The sequence below is a fragment of the Salmo salar genome, chromosome ssa19 (assembly GCF_905237065.1).
Source record: "Salmo salar chromosome ssa19, Ssal_v3.1, whole genome shotgun sequence".
Taxonomy (NCBI): domain Eukaryota; kingdom Metazoa; phylum Chordata; class Actinopteri; order Salmoniformes; family Salmonidae; genus Salmo; species Salmo salar.
The window spans coordinates 18,759,893-18,782,223 of NC_059460.1; the positions used below are offsets into that span (position 1 = coordinate 18,759,893).

Consider the following 22,331-nt stretch of genomic DNA (forward strand, 5'->3'; position numbering starts at 1 on the left):
GCCCATCCAACTACCTACCTCATCCCCATATTGTTTTTATTTACTTTTTTGCTCTGTTGCACACCAGTATTTCTACTTGCACATCCTCATCTGCACATCTATCACTCCAGTGTTAATTCCCTAAATTGTAATTACTTCGCTACTATGGCCTATTTATTGCCTTACCTCCTTACTCCATTTGCACACACGGTGTATAGATGTTCTATTGTGTTATTGACTGTACTTTTGTTTATCCCACGTGTAACTCTTTGTTGTTGTTTTTTGTTGCACTGCTTTGCTTTATCTTGGCCTTGTCACAGTTGTAAATGAGAACTTCTTCTCAACTGGCCAACCTGGTTAAATAAATGGTGAAATAAAAAAATGTAAATGTAAGAATGTGAAATGTCAGAATAATAGTAGAGAATGATTTATTTCAGCATTTATTTATTTCATCACATTCTCAGTGGGTCAGAAGTTTATATACACTCAATTATTTGTGGTGGCATTGCCTTTAACATTGTTTAACTTGGGTCAAACATTTCAGGTAGCCTTTCACAAGCTTCCCACAATAAGTTGGGTGAATTTTGGCCTATCCCTCCTGACAGAGCTCTGGTGACAAGAGTCAGGTTTGTAGGCCTCCTTGCTCGCACACGCTTTTTCAGTTGTGCCCACACATTTTCTATAGGATTGAGATCAGGGCTTTGTAATGGCCACTCCTATACCTTGTTGTCCTTAGGCCATTTTGCCACAACTTTGGAAGTATACTTTGGGTCATTGTCCATTTGGAAGACCCATTTGTGACCAAGCTTTAACTTCCTGACTGATGTCTTGAGATGTTGCTTCAATATATCCACATAAATTGTCCTTCCTCATGATGCCATCTATTTTATGAAGTGCACCTGTCCCTCCTGCAGCAAAGAACCCCCACAACATGATGCAACCACCCCCGTGCTTCCCAGTTGGGATGGTATTCTTTGGCTTACAAACATCCCACCTTTTTCCTCCAAACATAACGATGGTCATTATGGCCAAACAGTTCTATTTTTGTTTCATCAGACCAGAGGACATTTCTCCAAAAAGTACGATCTTTGTCCCCATGTGCAGTTGCAAACCGTAGTCTGGCTTTTTTATGGCGGTTTTGGAGCAGTGGCTTCTTCCTTGCTGAGCGGCCTTTCAGATTATGTCGATATAGGACTCGTTTTACTGTGGATATATACTTTTGTACCTGTTTCCTCCAGCATCCTCACAAGGTCCTTTGCTGTTGTTCTGGGATTGATTTGCACTTTTCGCACCAAAGTACGTTCATCTCTAGGAGACAGAACACTAGTCAATTAGCCTATCAGAAGCTTATAAAGCCATGACATCATTTTCTGGAATTTTCCAAGCTGTTTATAGACAGTCAACTTAGTGTATGTAAACTTCTGACCCACTGGAATTGTGATACAGTGAATTATAAGTGAAATAATCTGTCTGTAAACAATTGTTGGAAAAATGTGTTGTGTCATGCACAAAGTAGATGTCCTAACCGACTTGCCAAAACTATAGTTTCTTCCCAAGAAATGTGTGGAGTGGTTGAAAATCGAGGTTTAATGACTCCAACCTAAGTGTATGTAAACTTCTGACTTCAACTGTACGTAATGAATTTACTGTACACATGGGCCAATTTATTTCCACTAAATTATGCGAATTACCAACAGACCGATAAGCATGACCAGTCAAATGGATTTCCATCGACTGGTATTTCCATCAATGAACAGGCTAAAAAGCATTATTTCGCAATGGGATTTTCTCTTCTCCCTGCGCCAATTAAACATTTTTTCTCTGACAAAAGCCAGCTATTATCGGCTAATGGAAACCCTGGCCTAGACAATATGCAAAACTACTAACTGAATTCTTTCATTTTCAGTCATTTCAATTGTCAAGTCATGTCTTTCTACACAAACCACAACAAAGTTTTCCAATCGGGGAGGTAAACTTGATAAAGTGAACCACTTGTTCAATCATTTTGCTGTGTATTTAGGATGGAATCAAGACATTCGAATGTACCAGAGGCTACCAAAAGAGAGTTCCTTCAGCAAACAAATTGTAACCCTGGGGGCCATGCCTGGCTGGATACTTTTTCTGTTTGACTGGCTACTCCATGTAATTGCGGAAAATACTGTGGTAAGGTGGCTATTCCCATGACACTGCGTACATCTTTCACACCACAGCTAGCCTAACCCAGAAGCCTGTCCTAATTGAGAGCTACTGCTACACTGAACAAACTGAACTGTGACATTAAACAGAACCTCACACACACAGTTACACATACCCGCTCTCTACACACATACACACAATGCTTCCTCTATCAACATCAGCCATCCATATAACTGTTGCCTGGACACAAGGGCCCGTTAGAATTGGCTCCCACCTTTGTGTGGCCTATACATGAGAACAAATGCTAGAAGTTAGTGTCATATAAATTACAGTGGGGAACTAGGGTGTATAGTGTTACTTGCAATGGCAGAATCATGGGTTCAATTCCCACTGGGGTAACCCATACAAAAATTTATATACAGTCAGATCCATAATTATTTGGCACCAATGATAAAGATGATCAAACAAATACTATAAAATAAATAATACAAATACTGAGCTATATTGTATTCAACAAAATCAAAATTATATTATTTTATACTAAATGGTCATTTCCATTTAAAAGGACCCATGAGCATCAACATGTGGTTCATAGGAGCATATCAAATTGGGTGTGAAATGAAAGCTAAGAGTGTATATTTTGGGGGGGATTACAGAACATATACATTTTTCAACCATTTCCCTCCAAAAATTAGGAATAAGCAAAGGCTTTGGATCCTGGTCAAACAGATGGAAAAGGGGTCTTAGAAAACATCTACCAGAAAAAAAAGTATTGAAAGGTGTTAGAAATACATCTAAACACAATAATAAAGTAAAAGGCCCCTGCCAACTAATATCAACACTTACATTTTGTTTATAAATTATTAAGTGATTGAAACTAAAACTTCCATTACTAAATCGGTAAAGGAATTCCTGCAATTGAATAGGCTACAATGAGAAATCATACTAGTCACAAACCACAGTCGGGTTCACAATTTTGGACAGCACAGTACATTACAGCACAGTAAAGTAGAACTGTAATGTACTCTAATGTTTTGTGCTATACTCTACTTTGATTTCCAAACTTGTGAACATAGAAGTTGATGATTGGTTCAGATTTGGTCCAGTCTAGACCAACCAAATGTGGTCTTTGGGGTCAGAGCTCATTAAAACTAAATAGCCAGTGTTTAGAATAATATCAAAATATCCAAAGGAGGATATTGCCTATTTACACCTTTGTGTACCTATTTAGGATACATCACCATGAAGAGAATGCCATTCATATCCATAATTGTGCATTTCTGTGTAGTACAGATCAGAGACCCATGATGAAATTCCCTTACCGGGTGTAAATCAACTTCACTTACTGTAGTTCAATAACCAAAATAGATTTTTTCAAAGTCAATGTGTCATGTCATATTTTTACAGACATCTTTGAATCTTAATTCAGAACACGTATTTAATAGAGATATTGGAAAACGGTCACATAAAAAGAACTGAGGGATATTTTACCGAAATTCAGTTGCCAAACTTTGCATCTTCACAGTTCAAGTAAATGTATTTTTGTAAAATTGTCAGTGTAAATTGTTAAAAGTAGTCCTTGTGCACAGAGTTTGTTAAACTTTGAAATCAACTGGTTTTTCTGTGGCATACATTTTCACTGTAAAATCTGAGTCTCAGCGCAATTCCATTACCACGGAACTGCCCTAATACAAATGCTCAGGAGAAAGACATTTTGTTTAACAAGTATTACCATTTATTTATTTTCTAAAGATAAATAGGGGTCAAAATTATTGGCACCCCTGTTTTCAATATTCTAGCACTCTCCCTTTGTGAGGATAACGACATTGAGCCTTTTTTCTACAAGGTTGTATGCAATTGGTGAACACGTTGGGAGGTACATTAGACCAGTCCTCCATAAAGAATCTTCCCAGATCCTTGATATCCTTTGTGTGCTCTTACAGACTGATCTTAATTTAAATATTTCTCTGAGCAATTATAGTAGTGTAAAATAATATAATTTCCCAATTGTTGAGCATACTACCTCAGTATTTGCATTATTTATACTAACAAAAATATAAAAACACAACATGTAAAGTGTTTGTCCCATGTTTCATGAGATGAAATAAAATATCCCAGAAATGTTCCATTTGCACCAAAAGTTTATTTCTCTCATATTTTGTGCACAAATTTGTTTACATCCCTGTTAGTGAGCATTTCTCCTTTGCCATGATAACCTGATAGGTGTGGCAAATCAAAAAGCTGATTAAACAGCATGATCATTACACAAGTGCACCTTGTGCTGGGGACAATAAAAGGCCACTTTGAAATATGCAGTTTAGTCACACAACACAATGCCACAGATGTCTCAAGTTGAGGGAGCGTGCAATCGGCATGCTGACTACAGGAATGTCCACCAGGGCTGTTGCCAGAGAATTGAATGTTAATTTGTCTACTATACGCCGCTTCCAATGTAATTTTAGATAATTTGGCAGTACACCCAACCCCACAACCGCAGACCACGTGTAATCACACCAGCCCAGGACCTCTTCTTCACCTGCAGGATCGTCTGAGACCAGCCACCCGGACAGCTGATTAAACTGTGGGTCTGCACAACCACAGAATTTCTGCAAACTGTCAGAAACTGTCTTAAGGAAGCTAATCTGCGTGTTCGTATTCCTCACCAGGGTCTTGGTCTGACTGCAGTTCAACGTCGTAACCGATTTCAGTGGGCAAATGCTCACCTTCGATGGTAGCTGGATCTTCATGGATGAATCCCGGTTTCAACTGTACCAGGCAGATGGCAGGCAGTGTGTATGGCCTTGTGTATGGCAAGCAGGTGTGTATGGCAGGCAGGTGTGAGTGCATCTGCACGCACAGTGAGGTGAAGACTTTTGGAGGATGGCTTGGTGTCAAGAAGGGCAGCAAAGAAGCCACTTCTCTCCAGGAAAAACATCAGGGACAGACTGATATTCTGCAAAAGGTACAGGGATTGGACTGCTGAGGACTGTGGTAAAGTCATTTTCTCTGATGAATCCCCTTTCCGATTATTTGGGGCATCTGGAAAAAAGCTTGTCTGGAGAAGACAAGGTGAGCCCTACCATCAGTCCTGTGTCATGGCATCAGTAAAGCATCCTGAGACCATTCAGGTGTGGGGTTGCTTCTCAGCCAAGGGAGTGGGCTCACTCACAACAAAAACCCACAAATTCTGACAAACTCCAAGCGTTGATTATGCAAGAATGGGCTGCCATCAGTCAGGATGTGGCCCAGAAGTTAATTGACAGCATGCCAGGGTGGATTGCAGAGGTCTTGAAAAAGAAGGGTCAACACTGCAAATATTGACTCTTTGCATCAACTTCATGTAATTGTCAATAAAAGCCTGACACTTATGAAAAGCTTGTAATTATACCTCAGTATTCCATAGTAACATCTGACAAAAATATCTAGACACTGGAGCAGCAGACTTTGTGAAAATTAATATTTGTGTAATTTTCAAAACTTTTGGCCACGACTGTACACAATTCCTGGAAGCTGAAAATGTCCCAGTTCTTCCGTTGCCTGCATACTCACCAGACATGTCACCCATTGAGCATGTTCGGGACGCTCTGGATCAACGTGCACAACAGCGTGTTTCAGTTCCCGCCAATATCCAGCAACTTCGCACAGACATTGAAAAGGAGTGGGACAACATTCCACAGACCACAGCCTGATAAACTCTGTGAAGGAGATGCAAGAGGCAAATGGTGGTCACACAAGATACAGACCAATTTTCTGGTCCACAGCCTTACCTTAAAAAATGTAAGTTATCTGTGACCAACAGATTCATATCTGTATTCCCAGTTATATCAAATCCATAGATTAGAGGCTAATGCATTTATTTCAATTGACTGATTTCGATATATGAACTTTAACTCAGTAAAATCTTTGAAATTGTTGCGTTAACATTTTTGCTCAGTGTATTTATACAGTCTTTTTTGCTCATATTTATTAAGGGTGCCAAATATTTATCAGGGGTGTGTCATGACGTTGGCCTGTGGGTAAGGTTTATGACCCCCCCATAAATACCTTTCTCCCTTCCCCTCTCTTTCTGACCCTACTGAAGGACTGCTGTCCTGAAGGACTGCTGTCCTGTTAAATATAGAGAGTCTGGGAACATCAAACAAATGGGGAAAGGAACCATATTTTGGTAATAAAACCAGTTGGAAATATGCTTTGGAACGTAATGAGTATGGATGTCAGTTCGGTTGTCATCTGAGACATTATGACAGATGACAGGACGACATAAACTGTACCTGGGAAAGTATACACCCTCTAGTTATCAGAGTCACATGGAATTGTTATGCAATTGAAATGTTTGATATTGAAATTGTTTGTTAGGAGATTAAATGTAATTTTAGCTTCCAAATGAGAGAATTGGGTTTTCATAAGGAAAGTGCCCTGCTTGATCAGTGACCCACCCCTGTGAAGAGACAGGGGTTATAAACGATGAAACACATCCTTCCCCCTCTCCACTATATAAGCCTTTGACGAAAAGATAACCACAGGTTCCAGTACGTGAGGTCTGCAGCCTCTACGTTAGAAGGACACACGTCAAGTACAGAACTAAGCCAACCTCGGCGTGAGCTTTGGTGGCGAATGGTATGAACTTTGAGCTTATTCACTACAGAAGTGATACTTCCTAGCCGTTGAGTTAGCAGCGGCCGCTGTAGACGTGGGCTAGGAAAGGACGGACGACGGATCCAGTCTAACAAACAGACGAAGATACCACCACGTATCCAATGTACCACTAGAGACATTCTTCCGAGGACTGGAAGATCTGTTGGCCAACCCGGCCAGCATCTACGACCAATCTACCGAAGCGCAGCTCAGAGTAAATATTTATTGCATTTTCCTTTTCCAAATGGGCGGTAATTTAGAATGCATAAGACACTGTATTTACGATAGCATAGCTGCTGTTTCTTTGTTCCTAAGTCTTCCCGCTCTTTCATTCAAGCCCAACCCCTTTTCCTTTGTGTAACCAACCATCATACAGGTTCCGTCCACCAGGGATGTTTTCTGTATGACATCATTTGTATTCTGTGTATTTGTAATTCTGTGTGATTAGTTTAGGTATTTAGTAAATAAATAATTAAATCCAATTTTGTATTGCTGATTCAACTTGTTAGCCAGGGTTCGTGAAGATAGCCAAGAATTTACAACTTTCATTATGAGACTGAAAATAAGATAAGGGTTAATATTGACTGCTATCGATGTAAAATATTACTAAGTATTTTAAGAGTTTATTCGGAAGATAACGGCTCTATAAACGTTCTTCCGTGGTGCCCCAACTTTCTAGTTAATCACATTTACATGATTAGCTTAATCAGGTAATATTAATTACAGAGAAAGAATTTTATAGGTTAGCATGTCATATCACTTAATCCGGCATAGCCAAAGACACGATAGGTGCCTCTCCGAGAGGATTATGGCCACATGTTGACTGATAAAGTCAAGCAGATTAAATAAACAAAGAGAATAAAGACCTCCCAGCGTGATCACCCACTTACCCCTCCATCCAATGCTTACAACTGTTCCTACTTCTTCAGTTCCAAAGAAAGTCGCCCTGCCACACCCCCATTTCTGTCAGAGCCTGGTCAACACACACACACACACACACACACACACACACACACACACACACACACACACACACACACACACACACACACACACACACACACACACACACACACACACACACACACACACACACACACACACACACACACACACACACACACACACACACACACACACACACACACCTTTTCCACCCACTGAGGGATTTATTACATCGGAAGACAGACACAGGGGTGACTGACAGACAGGTCAGACAAACATGTAAAACCTGCTCAGCACTAAACAATGTAGTTCTGGCGGTTCCCCTCCCCTCCCTCCATTTTACTGGGAAGGTACAAGATCCCATATCCCCAGCTGTCCTTACTGGTAATGCCAAACGGAGAACAACTTCCCTACCTGGCACAGGTAACTGGCACCACACCTGGCTAAACTGTTGACATGGCACAGATGGGTAATACATGCTCTTATACCTTTGTAGTAGGCCTAACGGTGTAATTACTACATGACCTCGGCTCACTCAAGTTTCTTAATGAACAAGTTAAACAAAGGGTGCAGAGACAAAGATTTAACCAAGTGGTCAGGGGCTCACTCACAGGTTAGAGCTTACTGCCATCTCTAGTCTGTCAGAAACAGAAACGGAGAGCGCAAGCCGTCTTCATTTAGCCCCATTATAGCCTATTAGGGTGATAACCTTTAAAGCCCTAGACCTAAACTCATCCGCTATACCATTAAAACCATCCTGCTGTGCTGATAGGGCTAGACAAGAGGGTCTTTAAATACACTACACGACCAAAAGTATGTGGACACCTGGTCGAAGGAACATCTCATTCCAAAATCATGGGCATTAATAAACAATTTCTGTATGGACCTCGCTTTGTGCACGGGGGCATTGTCAAGCTGAAAAAGGAAAGGTCCTTCGCCAAATTGTTGCCACAATTCTGTGCTGGAAGCACAGAATCGTCTAGAATGTAATTGTATGCTGTTGTGGTAAGATATCCCTTCACTGCCACTAAGGGGCCTAGCCGGAACCATGAAAAACTGTCCCAGATCAGTATTCTACCTCCACCAAACTTGACATAATGCATTGTGGCACTATGCATTGGGGCATGCAGTTGGCACTATGCATTGGGGCAGGTAGTACTCTCCTGGCATCCACCAAACCCAGATTTGTCCGTCGGACTGCCAGACGGTGAAGCATGATTCATCACTCCAGAGAACGTGTTTCCACTGCTCCAGAGTCCAATGGCGGAGAGCTTTTCACCACTCCAGCTGACGCTTGGCATTGGCACTACGCGCTTCAGCACTCGGTGGTCCCATTCTGTGAGCTTGCGTGGCTTACCACTTCGCAGCTGAGTCGTTGTTGCTCCTAGACGTTTCCACTTCACAATAACAGCACTTACAGTTAACGTGGGCAGCTCTAGCAGGGTAGACAATAGACAAACTGACTAGTTGGAAAGGTGGCATCCTATGACGGTGTCAATGTTGAAAGTCACTGAGCAATTCAGTAAGGCCATTCTACTGCTGATGTTTGTCTATGGAGATTGCATGGCTGTGTGCTTGGTTTTATACACCGGTCAGCAACATGTGTGGCTAAAAAAACAAAATCAACTAATTTTAAAGGGGTTTCCACATACTTTTGTATATATACCGTAATTTCCGGACTATTAAGCGCACCTGAATATAAGCCGCACACACTGAATTTTTTTTAAAGTCATTGTTTGAACATAAATAAGCCGCACATGTCTATAAGCCGCAGGTGCCTACCGGTACATTGAAACAAATTAACTTTACACAGGCTTTAACGAAGCACGGCTTGTAACAAAAATAAATAGGCTTTAACGAAACACAGCTTGTAACAAAAATAAATAGGCTTTAACGAAACACAGCTTGTAACAAAAATAAATAGGCTTTAACGAAACACGGCTTGTAACAAAAAATTAGCAGTAAACAGTAGACTGCCAAGAAAGTCATTGGTCACCATCTTCCTTCTCCTGTGCACTGAAACCATCTCATTCGGGGTCGGAGTTGAATAGCCTCAGAATTGCTTCATCCGATATTGGATCGTTTTCATTGTCGCTCTCGTCACTTTCATCCGGAGGCAAATCCCCCGCTGAGCCCTCTTCAACATGCAGCAGTCCAGCCTTTCGAAACCCCTTGGTGATAGCGAATTTTTGGACAATGCTCCACGCTGTCAGGACCCACTGGCAGACATGAACATAAGTTGCTCTTCGCATGCGGCCCGTTTTAGTGAAGGATTTCTCCCCACTTGTCATCCAAGCCTCCCGCTGAACACGGAGCGCCACCTTAAAATGCACGATTTACACTGATGTCGAGTGGCTGCAAATACTTTGTTGTACCCCCAGGAATCAGGGTGACAAAATGACTACCGTAATCAGAATGATGGGAAGTTTGAGAGCGCTCGATTTAATCTAAACAGTAAACAAAAATAGTTGTTTGACCTTAACCCGTTCGGCAATTTCATTGGTCTAATGAAAGCTTCATGCCGCCAAAAAACTGAGCACGTCACAGAATGTGTTTTTTTGGAGAAAAAAAATGTGAAAGCGGGAAAAATCCATATATTAGCCGCGTCATTGTTTAAGCCGCGACGTTCAAAGCCTGGGAAAAAAGTTGCGGCTTATAGTCCGGAAATTACGGTATATATATATATATATGTGTGTGTGTACCTCTAATGAGTAAAGAGGTAAGGTACTATCTACAACCTAAAAGGGTTCTTCAGCTGTCCCCATAGGATAACCCTTTGAAGAACCCTTTTTGGTTCCAGGTAGAACACTTTTGGTACTAGGTTGAACCCTTTTGGGTTCAATGTAGAACTCTTTCCACATAGGGTTCTCCCTGGAACCAAAAAGGGTTATCCTATGGGGACAGCTGAAGAAACCTTTGTACAGTACAGGCCGATGGGAAGGCCTGGGTCATATTCTTAGTGCAAAATGTACAATTTTGACAAGTTCCGGGTAGTCCCTCTCCGTTTTGGCCCGTTTACTTAAGGTTCTTTCCTAGTGAATAGTACCCTGCTGATGGGAAAGAGGGAAATACCCACACACCTTCAAAAAATGTCTCATAAAACAGCAGAGACTGAGACTTGGGATAGAACTGACTGAGAAGAAAGGACAGCAGCCTGTCAGTCTCAAAGCCAATGGAGGCCTAAGCCTTAACATCAGAAAGAGGGTGGCACATACACCAGCTCCAAAAAGCATCGGGGGGGGGGGTTGGGATGAACCTCAAAGTGGAGGAAACGGCTGGGAACAGTGTGTTAAGAAGAAAGGCCAGTGGAAGGCCGCTGGATGCAACAGATTAGCTGAGGAGCTGAGCCCGGGGCAATCCCATGCAGCAGGACCAGTTCACCACTAGACGAGCCCTGCCCTGGTGGGGTGGTGTCACTGGCAGAGCGCCACGAGAGAGGATCTGCTCAGTCACTGATGAGATTAAAACAGCCCAGCGGATGTAGAGGCTCTAAAAGTATTTATACGCAACACACTCCTGAGGGAGTTACAATTACGTTACTATACAGCGCACACACCCTGCTGTGGCCTGGCTTGTAGGGTTGAAGTCCTTGACTAACCTTCCTGTAAAGGGTCACAATAAAGGTTCCTGGCTGGGGCAATAGACTCAGTCTCTGGCTAACCTAACCTGTGAAGGAAGGGCCAAGGTAAGAGTTAGGGTTTCCAACTTTCCATCAGGTTACAGCCACTGCTTCCATGGTGTTTGATGGCTCTTCTGAACAATAAATAACCCTGCTTAAAAGACTTCTGGATGTAGATAGAGCAATGTGCAGTCTTTATCCAGAAACGAGCTAGATACTGTGTGGCATCTCATTCCCCTTTCTAGTGCACTACTTTGGCCTGGGCCCATAGGGCCCAACGCAGTAACATAACTGGTGATGTGGGTAGCCAATCCTCCGGTTGTGTCTGACATTAAGGAGACATGTATCCCACACAAACCTATCTGCTACCATAACAATTTAGATAGCATTGCTCCCTGTGAGAGTAAAATCCCCTATTTACACCAAAAAAGCTCTACTGCTCACGAAACTGAACAATGAATCACATCCTATCACATCCCACACCCCATTGTCAGAAGCGGTGAGAAAGGAGGGGGATTGCAATGTCTCCACTGAAGCCCATTGAGTTTGGGGCTCAGAGATGGGGGCCATGGTTCATGCCCTCCTCTGTCCATTTGCCAGACCCTTTGTGTTAGTGGAGCTGTACTCATAAAAATAGAAAACCATGGAATTCACAGGAGGTGGGTGGCACCATAATTGGGGAGAACGGGCTCGTGTTAATGACTGGAGCAGAATAGGTGGATTGGTATCAAATACATTAAACACATGGTTTCCAGATGTTTGATGCCGTTCCATTTGCTCCGTTCCGGGCATTATTATGAGCCGTCCTCCCCTCAGTAGCCTCCTGTGATGGAATGAATTATCAATTAGTTGTATTTCTATGGCTCTCTTTCTATTCCTCTCTTCCTGCATCCTCCAGGCTGGCCCGGCAACCTTGTGCCTGGCTGGGGTCCAGTGCTGCTGGACAGGACAGGTCCACCTCTAAGAGGTTTTGTTCTACTACTGGGCCCAGACACACACAACACAGCTCAGTTATATTCAATGCAGGGCCACTGGTCAATGGCAAGTTTGATCTTGTTCTCTCTCTCTCTCATTAATTATCTAGCTCTCTCCTTCTCCATCACTTTTTCTCCAGCACTCTCTTTCTCCCTCTCACCCCCTCTTTCTCAGCTAGTGGGCCATAGAAGCCACCGATGGTCAATTAGATAACCGACCAGCAGTCTAAACGGACAGATTCAGAAACAGGAGAGAGAAAGAGCAGCATTGTTTTACACCCAAGCCCAATGGCTAAGTCCCATATGGCACCCTATTCCTTATATAGTGCACATAAGTTTCTGGTCAAAAGAAGTGCACTATATAGGGAACAGGGTGCCATTCGGGATGCAACCGATGACCCAATAAACTAGGCCGAGAAAGCTACATGGGAAAAAATCTCTATAAGAATTTGTTGGGAAAAACAAATGTGTTGGAGGGGGAAAAAGGCAATATAGTGACCATTTGTGTGAGTTTGGAGAGGGAGACAAGGAATGTGAGATTAGGGCCTGAGAGTTGCAGTTGTAATCAGTTATTAATGCATCTGGCTTCCCACTCTGTTTCCATCCCGCTCCTTCCACACACCCCCACTGTGCAGCATTGTGACCTGTTAGCATGTCCTTGGGATGGTCTTCTCCTAGCCTGGGAGATGGGGGAGTAGCCTACTGCTCACGAGAACTCATTCAAATGCAGCCTTACTAAAGATGCAACTGAAACCCCTGCTGCCCCAGCAGCCCCTCCCCCATGGGAGCATCAGCCATTAACATGGTTCCTCAAATAACCCTGTTCACCTCTGTCCACCCCAATGACTGTATAAACATGAATGGACAAAGTCATTGATCAAGTGACACAATTCATTCCTACGTGAAGACTCAATAGCACATTGAAGCCAAATGAAGATGGTTAAGATGGCGTCTCATGGAAACATGCGCAGTTTGAGCTATTCTGGAAGGTAACGTTGCAGGCTAGTTCAGCGCTGCCCCCTCTCATTGAGTAAAAGCTGATTTATGCGGTCCAGAAGCTCCGTATGGAGGTTGTGACGCAATGGCGGAGCCTACAGAGACATGCAGCGGTTAAATCAAGCTCTGTACTGCGTCACCGTGTGCCTCCCAATTGTTTTTACAATGTTTCGTTTAGCTCCACATTGACATGATTGGTTCTTCGACAACTTCCTTCACAACAGCTCTGGGCCCTGTTCCCAATAGCCTAACTTCCCTCGCTTACAGTTGTTTTAACGATGCATTTTTCCTACAACACTCTATGATGTAACGTGCATTTCTGAAAACACCACGCAGATAGAAAGTTTGCTAAGTGCATTGTTGAGGCATGCGTCAATATTGATAGGATCGAACGAACGGCCACGCTGCTCTCGGATCAGCGTTCTCCCTTTTAAATCTTACCTTAACATTATAATTATTACACAATACTGACGACGGATCAGCGCCTATGAAATATTATCACCTATGGCTACAAATATTGAGGTGGCTTTTAATACTTACCCTATAATAATGAACTAAATCAGGATTTGACACGTCACTGAGCACATGTAGGCTACCCATCATAAAATATATTTGAGGCAAAAATTTGACAGTAGCATACAAATAGCTAAATAAAACTGAATGAACAAGAAATAGACTTTAACATCATTGAAATATAGGCCTATATGTACAGTCATCTCGTTTTTAATTTGAAACATCTTATATCCTTTCCTTTTTTTAAACAATTGCAAAGACATTGGCAACTTGGTATTTTTAGTCACGTTCGTTTCTGAAGTTAGTTTTCGGCGGGTACAGAAAGACGGATAAAGATCTTGATTTTGTGTTTAGCGGAGATCTTCTGTGTTGAAAGTGACACGGAAGGGGGAAAAAAAAAACATTTATGAAGCATTTAGCTGTTCTAAATATGGAGTCTTTCAAGTTCAACTTCAGTAAAGATGGTTTTGAACTTCTTAGGGATAGCCCCCTTTGTTTCAATTTTGGCCTAAAATGACATACCCTAAATCTAACTGCCTGTAGCTCAGGCATATTCTTGGTACCATTTGAAAGGAAACACTTTGAAGTTTGTGGAAATGTGAATTGAAAGTAGGAGAATATAACACAATAGATCTGGTAAAAGAAAATACAAAGAAAATAAACTTTTATTTTTTCTACCACCATCTTTGAAATGCAAGAGAAAGGTCTCAATTCTAGCCATCACTCTGGTTGTAATTCCGATGGTGTCCACAAGATGGCAGCAGTGTATGTGCAAAGTTTCAGATGATAACTTGAAGTATGAGTGAACTACATGACATTTAGTGTGAAGTCACCCAGGTACATTTGGGCAAATCGTGAAGGAGACAGTAGCATTCATATTACATTTTTCTGCAAGAATATGGTTAAATCTGTATACTTGGACTTTGATTTAGCTTTTCCAGAATTTGTAGCCATATTATAAGTTCAAAATTTGCAAAACAAACAGTTTTCATAACTTTCATAACTGAATATTCTTATAATTTTTGTCCAAAAGGAAAAGGCATGCTGTCGCAAAAGGTTAGCACCTACATTTTGCGACAGACACAGGGTTTCCGGATACTCCCGTAAAGCCCAGCTCATTGGCTATCTAGCTAGCTTTGTTTGACCATGATTGGTGCTTATTTGACAAAGATAGTCGTTCCAGTGAAGACCGCCCGCGTCATCGGCGTGCCATGAAGGAGTCGCTCTCTGACCAAATATGGTGTCCTATAGGATATACTACACCCCTAATGATATAGTGAAGTCTTGCTACGTTCTAGGGTCTCTGAGGAATACATACGAACGTGATTTGACTAGTTGAAACAACGTTTAAGTTTAGATTTTCACAGATTCCTTTGCAAATTGAACGAGTGGAAATACAAAAATTGATCATGCATGATTTATGGACCTTTTTAGGATATGAAAAGGGATTTTATCTAACAAAACGACACTTCATGTTATCTCTGGGACCCTTTGGATGATAAATCAGAGCAAGATTTCAGAATATAAGTACACATTTTACCTTCAGAGGTGAATTTATCAAACCTATTGCAGTGAAAAAAACTTTTGTTATTAGGTGCTCTCCTCAAACAATAGCATGGCATTTTTTTTCAGAAATAGCTACTGTAAATTGGAAAGTGAAGTTATATTAATTAGCTTTTAATGATGTTCCTACGAAGGTTCTAACAATGAACTTAGCCTTAAAATGCTTTTGGGAAACCAGGTCCTGCTCCGCGAAATGCAAGAAGTATGAATGCCCTGAATGCCACGCCGGAATGACCATAAAATCGGCATTAACTCAAGTTGAACACCGACCACGTTGCCATTCGCAACTAAATTATCCGCATAACTTCTGTGTGAGATTTTAAAATAGATCGGTGCAAAGACATACATCTGGTGTATTAGAAGCAATTATTGGTACCATGATCGTCTTATATTCATTTAATTTTTTTACACAAAGATTGACCACGAAGATTGGGGGATCCTGTTTTTTGCTAACAATGCCCTGATAAATAAAAACTTATCTTCCTTCCTCACCTACAGTTGGAAGTCGGAAGTTTACATACACCTAGGTTGGAGTCATTAAAACTTGTTTTTCAACCACTCCACAAATATCTGGTTAACAAACTATAGTTGTGGCAAATTGGCTTAAGAACAACAAAGTCAAGGTATTGGAGTGGCCATCACAAAGCCCTGACCTCAATCCTATAGAGGATTTGTGGGCAGAAATGGAAACCGTGTGCGAGCAAGGAGGCCTACAAACCTGACTCAGTTACACCAGCTCTGTCAGGAGGGATGGGCCAAAATTCACCCAACTTATTGTGGGAAGCTTGTGGTAGGCTACCCGAAACATTTGACCCAAGTTAAACATTTTAAAGGCAATGCTACCAAATACTAATTGAGTGTATGTAAACTCCTGACCAGGAATTGTGAAAAACTGAGTTTAAATGTATTTGGCTACGGTGTGTGTAAACTTCCGACTTCAACTGTATATAAGCAGCTTATTTTACCTCATTGTTTGTTAGGCGACTGAGATGGCATAGGGTGGCCCAATTCTTTTACCTTTTGTTGTGCGTGACCTGACTAAAGTGCCTTATATTGTGTAGCAGTAATTGTAATATTGTAACCTGTGTACATTTCTTATTTGTAAGCTCATAGTTTGATGTCTGCACTGGCTTAGTACATTTCCTGCAGTGCAGCATAATATCCTTTGTTTATCCTAGCTTATGTATTGTGTTGCTACATTGTGCAGCATACTTGATATCCTCTTGTTAGTATGGCCACGTATGCTAATGTATTGTATCTCGCCCTTAGTATCCTCCAGAACCACAACCTTCTATCATACAAGTTATCACAAACTTACCTACCGGCCTTACAAGCCATCAAATCTCCATCCTACCCCCCCATGTGCCCGTGTATCCTTGTGCCGTGCTTTTTAGTTAGTTGATAAATACCCTGAAGTGCAAACCTTGTCCACCCTAATCCTTTTCTTTACTAACCCTAACCCTTTTTGAGGTGGAATGAAATACCTACATTTTTTTACCCAAATCGCTCCAAAGGATTAACAGATACTCTAAATTATGATTTCTTAACTAAATATTTTAAGTATTAGTTAAAAACATTTTATTTGTGGTTTACATGTTAACCACAAAAGCAACTAAATCCTCTATAAACAGGAAAATAAATGTAAAAAACAAACACTAAAGTTGACCTTCTTGTCTATGGCAGTGGATAACAATCCAGAAGCGTTTGTGCTGAAGCACCACAAGCACACTAATAAACAAGAAGGGCTGAATTAATTCAACTTTGTCTCAAAGTAAATCTGAAACTGCAATTTTTACAACCCATGCAGTGATATGCCATAATGTGCATATTGTAATGTCACCACTAGATGTCAACATTAGTATTGAGTAGATTCACTACAGCGCTTTACAACAGTCAAAGGTCATGTAAACGTACACTATGGCAACCTTGCAATGAGAGCTTATTATCATAAGCAAGCACATGCTAGCTCTTTATTAACAAAGTTCTCTTACTGAAACCATAATTTTAATTACACTTATTTACTACAAAATATATTGGCTATATATTAAAACTGCAAATGACAAGCGCTAATGGCATTTGGTGCACTGGTTTTAGTCACACACATTCTAATTTAGCTAGCTAACTACAATCTTTCTCATCATGAATGTAAGAACATGGCCTGAACGATAGTTGGCGCAGAGCTGTCTTGCTTTTTGCAGATTGCAGATTTGGGAAAACTAACTAAATAAGCCCACTAACATAATAGGCCCAGACAGTAATGGTGTTATTTTTCTATCAAGGATGAGTGTTCACTTAGGCGCCAGTCCAGTGTTCGCACATAGTGAAGATTGCTAGCTAATGTTATCTAGGCTAACTACCTTTCTAGCTAGATGGTAGCCAGCTAATGTTAACTAAGTGAGAATGTGATGACAGGGCTGCTTGCTTGGTGTAGCGTACTTTTGATTATTTACTTATTCAAATATGCTGTCGCTGGCTGTAGCAAGCTACTCACCATCAAACCACCATGCCTACTCTCTCACGTTGTGACGACTTTGGCTGAATGATGTTCAATGAGCAGCTCGTAGAGGGCCCTCTTTAGGAACCTTTTGAGAGAAACAAAGTCAAATGACCGCAAATGAGCAGACTTATTTGTTCATTCTATGTATATAATATTGGCGCTTTATCTGTGGAATATAGACCAATACAAATATTTTGGTGAAAGGCTAATATCAGCCGATAATATCAGTCAACTGATTTATCGGTCGGGCTCTAGTATCAGATAAAAAAAGGGTTGACACTGACCCATGCCTGAATCCATCCCTGAAACGGGATGGATACAAACACTAGTGAGCTGAACAACTGAGTGCACCTGCCAACAAGCCAATCCTTAACCCACTGTAAAGCTTCAAATCAAATTCACTCAGATAAAACAGACTCTTCTTCCTGAGGAGGCGGGAAGAGAAGCATGAGGAGGAGGAGGAGGGGGAAGAGAAGCATGAAGAGGAGGAGGGGGGAAGAGAAGAATGAAGAGGAGGAGGGGGGGAAGAGAAGGAGAACATGTAGGCTACTTCACAGCTACAGCCACAGTGCGTGGTCCACAACGCCACACCAACCATCTGCCAAAACACCAAAAGCCTTTTGATATCAACCCCCAACGTTCCTCTCGCTATATTTACCTCACTGTAATTGCGACAAAGCCAAAGGTTTCGCTATAGGAGATGGTTCAGTGAGGCTATGCAGCAATTAGCGGTGAGCTAAGAGCTAACTCAGAGGCTCCGTTGTTTGATATGAAAGGAGGAACAACATGTTTGTGAGTGGGCGAGGAGAGCTTGCTGATGCACTGAGTCTCATGGCACACTAATCCCTACACAGTGCACTATGGGCCCTGGTCAAAAGTGGTGCACTATATACAGAATAGGGTTCCATTTGAGATGCATCTTAGGGTTGTTTAGATTCTGAGGCTGCTTTTAGTGTACAGCCCGACCTGGGACATAAATTACTGGCAAAGTAAAGCTGTGGTAGAAGACTGGGTTCAAATTATGGCATGACTTCTTGACATTTGTATTGTATATACTCCTCCACTTAAAGTAACTTACAGTAGTTGTATAGAAGGCTACATTGACACATTCACAAGACCACACACCCCTACAACCCTTCCGCGAAACGACCATTCAGGTCAAGAAAAACTGGATGTTAACAGGCATAGAAGAAGGCAGCGTCTGGGGTAGGGCTGGGCGATATGGTCAAAATATCATATCACAATATTTCTCAAATTTTTGATGGTATGACGTATTTGACAGTATTTTATGTATTTGAATAATAAAAGTTCAAAGTAGCGTAACAAATACATTCTAGTTGGTTATAATGGGCCTTCTCTTCTGTTTTATACGGTTCAATCAACATACAGTTCTGCATTTCCTTCACTAATTTGTTATGATTTCCACATTTATTTGGTCTTTGTTTGCCTCTATTTTGTGAAAAAGTCACTTCCTTTATCAGAACAATAATTATCCTGTATGAAAAACAGCGCCACCAACTGGTGGTGGACTTCGATAGAGGTGCCGGTTTAATATATTGGATAATGACCAGTAGGAGACAGTACAGAACACGCTTTATTCTACACTCAAGACTGACAGGCGCACACACACACACACACACACACACACACACACACACACACACACACACACACACACACACACACACACACACACACACACACACACACACACACACACACACACACACACACACACACACACACACACACACACAGGACAGTGAGGGACAAGGTGCTCACATTGTCTGTGAGGCTGTGCTGTCCAACAGGAGTCAGGGCAGTCCATGGCCGTGCTACTGGAGGTTCCCAGACTGGTGGAAGAGGCCATTCCACCGAGTCGGGCCAGGCATCCTTAGCCGGAACAGGGCGAGATGGAGATAGAAGTTAGGGGGTTAGGGTTAGGTACGGAGCCGGAAACAGGCCCAGATCTGGTCCGGGTGGTGGATCCAGGTCTGGAGGGTCTGGAGATGGGCCCAGGTCAGGGCCGGTCTGGTCCTCCAGGACGGCAGTGGATATCGGGACCAGCACTGTGGTCGGTGCAACGATGAAAGGTCTCGGAGAGATAGTGGAGGCTTGGGTGCTGCTGGAACCTGAGGTGCTGAGTGGGAGCATCAGGTCCAAGCCAAGCAGGCCTGCAAGGGCAGCAGGCAGTGTATGGATCAGCACCGGAGTCGAGCACTAAATGAAGTGTCGGCTAGGGTGCTGGTTCTAGCTGGCAGTCTGCAGGCAGAGCGTGTGCACCTCATCTGGGGAATGGCATGCGGCACAAACTTTATCCCGTCTCTACTGGTCATGTCCCAGGACAACTGCACACAATGGCAGTTCTTACTTTCGCCACAAGGGACATTGTGCCAATTTCTAGAGTGCTTTTGGCTCCAGCGCTGCCTCACAGGCACTATTCATGTCAGAAAAATACATGCGCACAACCGAAGCTCTTGCTAGCAAATGTTCAACTGTTAGCAATGTCTTACTGCCGGTAAGAACAAATGATTGACATAATTTTGAGTATCATCACTCAGCTATTACATTTGAAACATCAAAAATGTAAATACCATAAAGTTATATAAAGTAAATATCCAAACCAGTCTGTTCATCAATACCGGTATATAGTAAAATACGGTTTACCGCCTAGCCCTACTCTGGGGCCTTCAGCAGGGTGGCAAGGGGTGGCAGTCTGGAAGGAGACAGAGCAACAAGGGTATGTATATGGAGCCACACATGCAGCTGACAACACTTCAGACAGCCCTGGCACAAAGAGAGGATTACTGCTACGAAAACCATTGCTGTTACAGCTGCACCAACAGCACGCCCCAGGACAAGACTCAGCCCAGAAAGGAGCCAACGGAGCAGGGGAGAAGGGAGAGGAGGACCGAGTAAACCCAGCACCACCTTCAACTCAGTATTCTGACCTGAGGGAGGGGTTCAAAGGTTGGGTCCGTGTTGGCACTGGTCAAAAGTAGAACTATTTCCTAGGGTGCCATATGAGATACAGCCAAAGACTAGCACAACACCCACTCCGCCCTGACGCCCTCACAAAGGCACAGTTTGACAACATACTGAAGACAAAAAGGGCAAAAGGCATGGGCTAGCATCATCTCATAGAAAAAGGGGCAAGCAATATGGTGTGTATGTACTGTGTACTAGTAAACATCAGGTAGGAAATGAAAGCTTTACTACAGCACTGACCAACAACTTTGTCTTAGCCGGTGTCAGAAATGGCACTGTATTCCCTATATAGTGCACTACTTTTGATCAAGGCCCGTAGGGCTATATAGGGAATAGGGTGCCATTTGGGACTCATTCTTAGATATCTAAGGGTAAACAAAACAATCCTCCCTGTCCCTGCTATCTCTACATATCGTGTCAGGATGTCAACCACCAACCTTCCAAGTAGCAAATGGCCTTTACCACAGAGAGTCAGAGAGGGGAGTCAGGTGACGAGTCAGGATCCCTTACCTACACACACAGAGACACACACACACACAGAGACACACACACACACAGAGACACACACACACACAGAGACACACACACACACACACACACACAACAAATCATCAGCTGATGGGATCCCTGTCACTTGATAGACTAGGTAGTCTCAGACATTAGTGGGCTCTGACTGAGGCTGCAAGCGAGGCAAGGCTACTTGATAGGGTACACCGCTGAGCTTGGAGAAGAGGGAGGATGTGTGTATGTGGAAGGGCGGCTTATCAGAAGCTGTCTGTGTAGCCCAACATGTGTAAGACACACCAGAGACGCCTTGGCTTGGACACAACCAATATTCATTACCCTAGAGTTGAATTAGAAACACTATGAATGTAGGCCTGTATCTTATTTGTGCATCACAGCCAGTCTGTTACAGTTCAACTGAGGTAGGGCTATCAAATACCCACTGGATTGATGCAGCTCATCATGATATAATTCTGCCATATAAGCATAGATTAATACATCCCATTATAAGCTCCGAACTCTTGACAAAGCGGTTCGGGTTTCTCATAACTTTTGAGAATTTAACATTTTACGGTGGTCATCTTCAAAGTTGTTCCCGCGGGTGGCGTAAAGCTAAATTAGCATGACACGAGCGGAATTAAATGTAAAAGGCTTTTGAAAATAAAAAGCTTGTTACAGTATACGCTCAGTGCTCTGTTGACACTTCACAGGGATATGGTTGTTTTTGAGAGAAATCTTCGAAAAACCAGAATTTCTAATGAATATGAAAAGCGTATACTAAAATATGAAAATACTACATGTCAGCTCTCAAACTCTATATCAATCTTACCTTTATTTTGTTTTATGTCCTGCGGAGTCGAGAAGAAAGATGACTGGTTCAGTGGGAAAGTGAGCCAGTCACAGAACCCAGCCTCCATTGATTTAGTCACCCTAACTTTGGCCATCCTACAAGTGTAAAAACTCCAGAAGACATTTCACTTGC

General features: G+C 42.3%; 1 protein-coding gene across 6 annotated transcripts in view; it reads right to left on the reverse strand.

Moving 5' to 3' along the window:
* The window catches only part of mpp7a (MAGUK p55 scaffold protein 7a), a 339,487-nt gene that overhangs the window by 303,976 nt on the left and 13,180 nt on the right, over window positions 1–22,331 (reverse strand). Inside the window, exons 2-4 of one of the 6 annotated variants that reach the window (XM_014157497.2) lie at window positions 21,283–21,355; window positions 19,640–19,750; window positions 17,852–17,942 (exon numbers count right to left, since the gene is read on the reverse strand). The exons of 2 other annotated variants lie outside the window; for them this stretch is intronic. The gene's annotated coding sequence lies outside the window, so the exon portion shown is untranslated. The remainder of the gene's footprint in view (window positions 1–17,851; window positions 17,943–19,639; window positions 19,751–21,282; window positions 21,356–22,331) is intronic. 3 more of the 6 variants (XM_014157499.2, XM_014157503.2, XM_014157498.2) reach the window with 3 other exon arrangements.